At 37.4% G+C, this 10,996-nt stretch overlaps 2 long non-coding RNA genes across 2 annotated transcripts; both read right to left on the bottom strand.

The window, feature by feature from the left end:
* Positions 1 to 2,280: 2,280 nt before the first annotated feature.
* LOC144347590 (uncharacterized) lies at positions 2,281 to 3,504 on the bottom strand. The gene is made up of 3 exons (XR_013419701.2): positions 3,420 to 3,504; positions 3,206 to 3,319; positions 2,281 to 2,367 (listed from the first exon to the last, which is right to left on the bottom strand). It is a non-coding gene; the product is annotated as an uncharacterized LOC144347590 (long non-coding RNA).
* Positions 3,505 to 4,134: 630 nt separating this feature from the next.
* LOC144347589 (uncharacterized) lies at positions 4,135 to 5,034 on the bottom strand. Its single transcript, XR_013419700.2, has 3 exons — positions 4,960 to 5,034; positions 4,361 to 4,582; positions 4,135 to 4,198 (listed from the first exon to the last, which is right to left on the bottom strand). It is a non-coding gene; the product is annotated as an uncharacterized LOC144347589 (long non-coding RNA).
* Between the last annotated feature and the right edge of the window lie 5,962 nt (positions 5,035 to 10,996).

Below are 10,996 nucleotides of genomic sequence, written 5' to 3'. Positions count from 1 at the left end.
TAACCAGGTTCTGCAAAAAAATCGTTCAATAGGGGATTTTCCGTACAATTGCGAGATCTCGCGAGATGTATGAAAAACGCGCGTCGAACGTCTACCGCAAAAATCGAACGATTTGATTTTGAACTAGAATTTCTTTATTTCGTAACTCACATCGACCGGCCGATCTTCGACAGAGGAATATTGCTTCCGAATACCCTTACTTAATCGAAATTGCCTATCATCAAATGTGGACAGCACATTATTAAGCATGGAAATGTCCCCGAAATACTTTCGCGTTTGTCGAATCCCACGCGATGTTTGACGCGACTACGACGCTATGACCTTTGTTTGTCCTGTTTTTACGTTCGATTTCACGCATAACGCGTGATTCTCGCAGTGAACGGAAAATGGTCTATTGTTAATAAATACAATACCAACAAATATGTAAGCTACTCCAATTTCAGCATAGATATATGCAATGTATTCTTATAAGATTATGAGCCAATGCAATTAGTGTTACGATCTTTGCAGAGTGATATCGATATTATCTCAAATGGTCACGAAGACTGAAGAATGTCTTCATGTTTTGTTGTTATACTCACCACAAGTAAACCACTTCTCATAATTACGATGCCATCAGAAGGCTGGCAGGGCAGGTTTACCTCTACACCGTTCACGTGCACTACTCCGTCAGATTGCATGGCAACAGTCTAAATATACAAGTGGAATATATTGCAATCATTGTAGTACTGGGATATACGTATTTATCATGGCTTCAGAAATATTATATATTGAAGTATTTAATTCTTCGAAGCTGTATTTGTTCCAACATACAGGAATACGTTGATTGATAAAAGGATACATTTTTTGCAGAACAATATGAGTAAGGAGGCATTGCAAACATGTGATGTTCGCTCGGGTTTATATGTGTTAATGTGATATACAAAAAAGTGAGACAGCGCCGTTTGACCTATTGCACTTACCATAGTCCCGATAGTCACAGTGACTTCTCGCGTGAATGAAACGTTGTCGTCTGGGTGGTTCTTTCTGTTGTCAGCCGTAACTTCAAATGTTGCAATGTCATCTTCTTCCACACAGTTTGTTACCAGAGTGTATGTACAATCTCCCTGGAAATCATACTTCATGCCATCAAATGTCGTATAATGTGGATCACCCCAACCAGAACATATGGAATATTCTACAGGTAAAATACAGTGTCACATTTAATAACGTATAACATACATCCACAACATACGTCAATGCGACCAATACTGCAGTATACAATATCGTAATGGTTATAGCATCAGATCTTATATATTAACACAGTGTACTGGACAATGCAAGATAATCATGTCATTAGTGTATTTTTAAACCTGTTTATTTACGACGAGTGTTTCATATTTATGAGATTAAGAAGATTAAATTAATTCAAATCGTGATACAGCAAATGTCACAGTGGCCTATATATTATCAGTTTGTGTCGATTTGGTATGCGCTCCACACAAAATATTTCTCTTAAATGTTCAGATGAATTGATCACCGTGTAGTGAAATGACAGTTATTTTAATCAGTCTAGTTGAACAATTATATACCGGTCGTTGAAAGGAATTAAATACTCAGTATAAGTACTTACCGTGTTCACAGTTGGGTCCTTCTCTTCTACCATCACATGTATGAAGGGTATCAATACAACCAGATGACGGCACGTGGGTACCATCGTTGAAGTTTGCTATAACCCGAACCTGGTAGTACGAGTCAGGTTCCAAACCGGTGAACAGGCCATTACGAAGAGTGGAGTCTACTACTGTCCCATTCCACCATTCAATGGAACCCAATTGTCTGTACTGAATCACATATTCTTGTACAGTATTCTCCAGTGATATTAAAATCGACCAAGATATGGTTAACGTAGTCGTTGTTGAATATGTTACTTGCACATCGAAAGGCCCTTGCGAATTATCTTAAAAAAAATACAACATATATGAATATCAAATAAATAAATATATACAAAATGTACAGGGTAGCCAGTTGCGGTAGCATACCATCCATAAGAAAAACGCCATAATTTGAACTCACCACTGTTACAATCTAAGCCATAATATCCACTTATACATGTGTCAACTGTTGTTATTTCCGCAAACCCATAACTCCCGCTATTTCTCATTGCGATAATGTCAATTTCGTTTGTCGTGACTGGATTTAATCCAAGCAGAACGAATAACCGTTGATTTCCAGCAATTGTACCAGCAGTGATCCAATCGGTACTTCCTTCTTCTCTGTATTTTACCTGTACCCATGTGACGACATCTGTGAGTACCCATGTAATACTGGCTGACAGGCTGCATTTCTGAACAACAGTGACGTTGACCACCACAATGTCACCAATATCTGTAAATTAACATTGCCATATGAATTACAAATTCAGTCCTAATTACAATCTTTTGAATATCAATTAAACCAATGTGCCATTATTCTGTATTAGTATGTTTCATGTATACTAGTTTAATTAAAAAGAGTACTAGTATTTTTAAAGAGCGGTGGTCGCCGCGCCGCGCTGCGCTTGTGTGTCATTTGTGTTGCTAAACATTGGTTTTCATACAATCCAGTGCGCTCTTCTAATAGAAAGTATGAGGTTTGACCTGGGCGCGACTTGCACTAATTACCGCCAGTGACTACTTCGATACCTTCACCTAAAAACATACCTATTAATTAAAATTTTGTAACGTCTCAGTTTGTACTCGTTGATCTGCCAACAGTCAAAGTCGCCATCTTTGTTTATAAGAGACCCACATATCTCGCGCATGCGTGGCGCGATGACTACCGCCCTTTAGCACTTCGCAAAGCTACTACCTCTTAAACATATATATCAACAATTCATTGCGTATTGAAATAAATTAAAATCAACTTATAATACACCAGGCGATGCCATTTTTGTGTTATACAACAGCTATATTAAAGCGGGAGGGTCGTCACCTGCGCACGCGCGGGAATTGAGTCCAGAGCGATGATAACAACACGCGCTAATAATGCAAAGGCTCGTGGGTAGACGCTTGTTTGTAAACAATGACACACTATGGCCACCTGACGCATGCGTAGGTGACGACTCTCCCGCTTTAATAAATGTGATTGGATGTACATAATAACAAATAAAGTGAACTTATTCAATCTTTCAACTGAAATGATCATACATACTACAGTTTATTCTACAATGACCTAGCCTACTGACCTCGTTCGCAATTGACTCCAGTAAAACCCACTGGACAAGTACAGTTATATCCATTAACCAAGTCCGTGCAGCTGCCGTTATTCTGACAAGGATCACTCCCACACTCGTTCACATCTTAGAAAAAAAACATAATAGTAATAGATAAATCGAAATTACAACCAGGCTTCATCTATCTGATAACAACTGCGAAACTGCAAGAAAATGTAACACTCACCTACATTGCAGTCAATGCCAGAATAACCAGCCACACAACGACAAAACCTAAAGTTGACAAAATCAATGCATGTGGCACCATTGAAGCAGGGCTGCGTTTGACAAAGTCCTTGAACATCTGCAAAGTTAATATATAATCACATAATTGGTGTGTATATTTACACTTAGCATACTATATGTATGGGTAACTGCAAATGGAATATTATTGATGAAATAACTTTCCCATACCCAGGGTGTCTTATATACGTCAATTTTAACTTATATGTTCGAAGCGGTAATCCCAAAACGTCAGCAGATATTTGTCGCCGGGCGTTATATTGAATTGTTCGCTGCGGTTCGCAAATGTATCGCAATACAGCGATATGACAAAGATGCCTCTAATTGAAACCATTTATATCATTTGCTTGGTAATGGGCATGTGATATACAGTAATTAAGTCCAAGAATATGATATTTACTAACCATCCGCACAGGTGACGCCAGTGTATTGGGGTTTACATTGACAGATAAACTCGTTTTCCTTGTCATAGCACGTTCCTCCATTTTGGCATGGATTACTTGCACATTCATCGATATCTGCATGAAAAAAATTCAATTAAACTTGTATAATGCATAATGCAATCACATATCTGTCTTCTAATGTGAACAAAGTGTGTGACATACTTACCAATTTCACAGAATGAACCATTGAAACCCGATGTACATGTGCAATTGAACCCATTGAAAAAACTTGTACAATTTGCTCCATTTTGGCAAGGGTCACTATCGCATAGATTTATCTCTGAAAATCAAAAACCACACTTTTATTATACTTTTCGTTAAAATATAGAATATTTGTGTACGAGTCTAAAAAATGATTCAATGATATATCTACGAATAAATAACTAGGTTAGGGTCATGAGCAGGGAATATGGAATATGGAAAATGCGAAAACACCACTTACCTTTTTCACAGTCGGTACCTTCATATCCATCAACACACAAACACTGATAGGCATTTTCCAAGTCAACACAGGTGGCTCCGTTTTCACATGGATCAGCATAACACTCGTCATAGACCTGGCAGAAATCTCCGGTGAAGCCAGCGGAGCAGTTACAAGCAAAGGCATTTTCCAAATTGATACAGTTGCCTTGGATACAAGGATTACTTTCGCATTCGTTGATATCTTCAAAACATCATGTAATAAAAGTAATTGTTAAAATTCAATCAATATAATAACATCAACGTCTGACAAACCAAGCAGGTATTTCTGACCATACCCTCCCCGTCAAACAACATTATTGAAAACGTAATCAATGCAACTTTTAGTTCAAAAATGTATCTGTATTGGACTTGGCAGGTTCTATTTAAAAGTAACATTTTAATCACGTCGGCCAATATATATAAACGAGGTCATAAGCATCTGAAACTTCCTTCTGATATTGTTATTGTGCAAGATATATTACTCAAATATTATATTAATTTAAGCAGGCTGTCATTTTAGTCAAATGTTAATATGACAGAACCATCGAATTGTACATGATCATAAAACTGATGCCTCACCTTGGCAAGTTATACCAGTACCTTCATAACCACTGATACAGTGACAACCCTGAACACCATATTGTAGACCACAAAATGACTTCTCGTCACATTTCGATGGAATGCATGTAATAGTGTTGTTTGCTTCACATGTACATGTCTCATTACAATACATAGTTGGGATTGTACCACCGACCTAAAGTACCAAACATATACATCAAATTATAGTAGAGCAGCTGAAGGTGTATCTCTAGAGAAAAAAAGTGGAAAAATATAACTAAGCAACAAATGGTGATATCAGAGTGTACAATGACTGATACTTACGGACACGTGCAGCCCATCTTCGAAACAGCCACATTCGCTAGGGCTTACACATTTGTCACCATCTAGAAGCTTTCCATCTAGGCATTCACATGATTCAATATCCGGGTACTCACAAGTGAGTGGATTGGCTTGCTTATTTCCACACGTGGGCGTACACGCTGATACGCGATGATTGTACACACTATCAGTGGGACATGCGAGAGCTGTAACAATACAATGCACAATAATGTGTTCGATTATTAATTGAATTATTAGCTACACATTACATTTCTTTGCTCGGCTTATTGTTCAGATATTATTGGGGCAGTTTTATTCCCACATGAATTGTTTTCTAATTTTGACATTTACAACTGAATTTATAATTGGAGAAAACAAATAAGAAAACAAACACAAATAGTTAATAAAGTAAAACCCTTGATTATCAACAATTAAATTTACACTTCCTATTTGTTACTAGAACAATAGAGGAGATAAAAGAACACACGACCAGCGACTCATCTTCCAACTTCTAGTGTTAACAATATGCCCGTTTATAGAACAGAGTGTGTGATTATCAGATAACATATATAAACCTCACATTTGGGATAGTTAATGAATGGATTATTTTGTGGGGAAATCGACTGAAGGACGAATACTTACGGCATTCAGCGATCGTGCGCCAGTCTCCTATGCCGATGTAGTTACTACGGCACATTAACGCATACGATGCTACCATATCGCAAACAACCCGGTAACCTTGGTCTGGGTCAGCGCATATATCGTAGATACAGTCATCGGCATATCGCCGAGGTGCTATACGAGAATGGCAACCCGCAAATGGTCCTGAAGTTTAGGAGATAAGAATGTCAGTACAATTGAACTGTGTACACCTGCATATTCCCCTAACTTATATATGTTTATATATGTGTGTGTATATGTATATACAAAAGTATAGATATATATAGTTTAAGTTTGTACTACTGGTTACAAAATAACATGAAGAAACATGAAGGCATCCACGAATGTTCTTGAGTTGTGTGTTTAACCCGGTACATGTTAGAATATTTGGATAGAATTAATGAATACAAGTGATCTTCAACTTGAGTTGACGATTAAGTTAGCATCAGCTTGTGCATCAGTGCTGTGTTGAGTCTCAAGGTCGGTGATTGCTGTACGACAAACAAAACCGCACCTACTTAGCAACGGTAATGAACGAGGTGTAATCATTAGACTCAGAAATTATACGGGTGAGTATTGACGTTGATCGATGAAAATTATATCTAGTGTCACAGCGGGCTCGTGTTTTAATAATATATTGTGAGAACATGCAAATGACTGTTATTAAATGACCCAACTGTAGCAAAGTGTTCACAAGGAGTCACTGTGTAAATACACATATTTACTACGAATTGAACACCATTATCAAAATAATTATTCCCTTAATTTAATTTATAACACCCCTCCCCTATAAAACTTTTGTCCTTGGAAAAAGATAGGTTCAATTACCATTAACGTTTGTTATGATAGAGCAATTGACTTGTGCAGCACTAATGATATCTAAATCAAGTGTTGAACATGGGTCAGCTGTACTTGTTATTGGTTGACATCTAGGATAACGATCATCTTGGGGTTCTTTAGCCCAGCTATTACCAAATGCAAGTTCAGATCCCTCCTGAAATGACACATATTGTTTATCAGCCAATTTCACTGGTTAATTTCAATGTAGCTGTATCCATTTCATCTTACCTTACGAATGTTTATAGTTGTGGTTACGTTACTGTTTACATATGTATGATATATATGCATATGAGCGTTCACTGCACTTACAATGTTGCCAGTTTGTGTTGTGAAATCATCAGTGGTATTACCATTATAGTTCCCACAGAGACCGCAAACCTTATTCTTGTAGTTAGACTGTACACTGACATCAACGGTATTATCTCCATCCCATCTCACAGTAAGCCCAAATTCTGCAACTAACACCTGAAATACACATGACAAGAAATATTTAATTTTGTAGTAAAGATGTAGAAATAGTGAAAACCAGGAGATGTTATATAAATGACAACGAGTGGCGTTAACCATGACATGAATTCAAAGTAAAGGCTATAATTGGGTATCTGATGCCTTGGAGGGCCTGTATTATTAAGGCTGCAGTGACTAGATGAGTGGTACTAGCAATCATTAAATTCACAAAATTAGACTTAATATTGGAACGTTGGTACTGACCACCCAGAATCACGTGGAAGGCTATATGGTGCTCGTGATCATCTTTGCAGGGACATTGTTTTTCTTCTAAAGATCGTCAAAATCTATTCTGAGTAATTTTTATAGCTTGTTTAGGATCAAATTTAACAATATATCAATCGTAGTTGGACGATACCTACCACATTGAGTCCAACATACGAGATAGTGACACCACTGTTTAGAATGGCCGGTGGTGTTATTATTAGTCCATCCACTCTGACTTCTCTGTTTTGGCCAAAGAAAATATACTGCAAAATGGAAAAGAACATTATATTAATGTTTATATTGTTTATATCATTTATGTGTATACATGTAAAATTAAATGAAATAAGGCCATGGTATCTTACCGATCCGTTTACTTCAATTTGTACTTCATAGGTATAAGAAACAGATGCATCCGGGTACTTTCTTTGATTGAACACATCTACTTCAAATGGGGGTTGGTCTTCTCCACAGTTCTTGGCTAAAACATACTGACATGTTCCCTGATAATCAAAATACACCCCGTCAAATGTCCTGTAGTGAGGGTCACCGGAGGCCACACAAATGGCGAATTCTAAAAAAAGTAAAACAATTTATTGAGCTATGAAATGTGCTTGTCTTCGCATATGCAAAACGTAAACACGTGTGATGTCTTATATGGTAAAACTGGTAACGCATAGACTATAAGTACAGACAAAAATGCCATAATACATGAATACTACAGCTATCGATTCAGCTCAACAGTTGGTTTGGTTATTTACTGAAACAGTAATTACAAGCTTATCAAAGGTACAACCGGAACAATACTGTATCAACAAAATCGTCGTCAAACGGATGAAGCATGTTCATCAACACCAGGCAACTACTATTTTGATTTTTTGCATTTAGAGTTATCTACGTTCATTAAAATCATCGACTACGTTGTCACCATGCAATACTTACCTGTATCACAATGCCTTCCCATAAACCCTTCATTGCATATACAATTATAGTATGTGTATTTGTTTTGACACTCGCCGTTTGGTCCACACGGGTCGCCCACGCATTTGTCCAAAGCTGTGAAAATGGAAATTGTACTTTATTCAATCATTTGCATTTTACATACAGAATACTAGGAAACTTTAACAAAATGCTAAACTAGCAACTATTTTAACTATGTGTTTACAGGTAGATTTCTAGCCGACTTACCTGTTTCACAATTGTCTCCAGTGAAACCCGCTGCACAAGTACATGTATAATTGGTGGTTGAATTCCCCACTTGATCACACGCACCTTTATTTTGACACGGATTACTATAACAAGCGTCATTCACTGGAATTCACAATAACAATATTAAACAAATAAAACATATACCGTATAAAATTCAGTATTGAAATTATTCCATATATAGGCATTATTCTAAACCAATAAATAACTTATTCTTACCTATTTGGCAGTTATATCCATCTGTTCCAGGTAAGCACGTACAGTTATAGAAAGCTAAGCCATTATAGCAAACTCCAAGATTTTGGCAAGGGTTACTCGAGCATTCGTCGGTATCTAAGACGATAACACAATAATATGTTATACAATATACACAGTAATGAGAGGTAAATCGGGTGCTTTACATTGCAGAACGACACGTGATTATCTAAAATGGCAACTCACCGTTTTCACAATTGAGTCCTGAATACCCATCTAAGCAGGGACAGCTGTAATCAGAGTCAAGATCCACACAACTTGCTCCATTCTGACAAGGTGAACTGTAACAATCGTCGTAGTTATCACAATTAACGCCATTATAAAATGGCTCACAGTCACATTCGTAAAACCCTTCCTGGTCTCGGCAGACACCATGGTCACACGGACTATCGTGGCACTCGTTGATGTCTGAAAAGCCACAGACAAATCTATTGTAAAAGACCTGTATAATAATTATACTATTGTAGGCGAATAAACTCATACATCAGCAGATTAACAATGTAAATAAAATGCATTATTACCATCGCAGTGGGTTCCGTTAAATACATAGCCGTTGTTACATACACATTCAAGCGCTGTGTTGATAATAAGACATTGGGAGTTTTCAGGACAGGTATTGTCAACGCATTCGAGGGTGTGATTAGAATCACATGTACACGCTGTCTGGCACACATCTCCGTCGACGAATGACGTGTCTGCCTGTAAGAAGGAAGTGTTATATGATTATTAAAAAGCGGGAGTGGGACCTGCGCACGCGTGGGAGTTGAGTCCCAAGGAATGACAACAACACACGCTAAAAACACAAAGGCTCATGGGTAGACGTTTGTTTGTAAACAATGACACGCTATGGCCATCTGACGCATGCGCAGGTAACAACTCCCCCGCTTTAAAGTCATAAATGACTTTCACATACCACCATTTTGAATGTCTAAACTACACATATCAATTGTTAAAAAAGGTACTAGTTTTGATATTTTTTCAGTCTCATTCGAAATGCCCATGCTTACCACATAGTATCTACCGTCGCTGCTGCAACCACACTGCATTCGATTAACGCATGTCCTGAGACCACCGTCGAACACCATGTCAGGCGGGCAGACGCATCCTTCGATGCAATTCTTCTCACACGCCTCTTCATTTTCATATGCGCAGTCTGGTCGGCATGCATTGGCACACCACTCATACACAGTGTTACCAGGGCATGTTGCAGCTGATTAGAATGAGAATTAGATTGAGTATAGCATTAAAGAATAATAAGGTAGTTAACAAATATTTCGTGCTTGGTAAACAATGTTGAATCAATAATTTTTTGACACTTTCGAAACAAAAATAGCGCCCCTAGTTATTGCCCGCGAACGTAACTCATTTGTTTATCGCATGTAAAACTTAAATTACACATGCATCACAGCCAATATAATCCCACATCAATATGCACTTACGACAATTGGTAAGATTTCTCCAGCTTCCCAAGGGTACTTCCTCGTCCGAGCAAACTTGAGCATACAGTTCAATCACGTGACATGCTTTAGAAGACGCCATATCGGGATCAGTGCACACATCGTGGATGCAAGCATCGTAGAAATTCTTTACGTACCAGTTTTGTAATGTCGCATTGCAGGAACTTAATGGACCTATGAACAACAGGAAATAAGATTTGTAGCAAGAATCTATGACTGACTCAGATAATATTGCATGCCAATCATGTAGAATGATGACTATAGTGATTAACCTCAGTATTCTAACAATTTCTCTGACGAGGCAGACCTACAAGATTGTAGATACATTCAGAACATTCAGCTATATTGCAATTAGTAATCAATACATTATATTCAGAACACTACTCTGCAATATATACATTATATTCAGAACACTACTCTGCAATATATATATTATATTCAGAACACTACTCTGCAATATATACATTATATTCAGAACACTACTCTGCAATATATACATTATATTCAGAACACTACTCTGCAATATATATATTATATTCAGAACACTACTCTGCAATATATATATTATATTCAGAACACCACTCTGCAATATTTACATTATATTCAGA

The sequence above is a fragment of the Saccoglossus kowalevskii genome, chromosome 16 (assembly GCF_978046115.1).
Source record: "Saccoglossus kowalevskii chromosome 16, keSacKowa6.1, whole genome shotgun sequence".
Taxonomy (NCBI): domain Eukaryota; kingdom Metazoa; phylum Hemichordata; class Enteropneusta; family Harrimaniidae; genus Saccoglossus; species Saccoglossus kowalevskii.
This window is presented reverse-complemented; position numbering and strand designations above follow the sequence as displayed.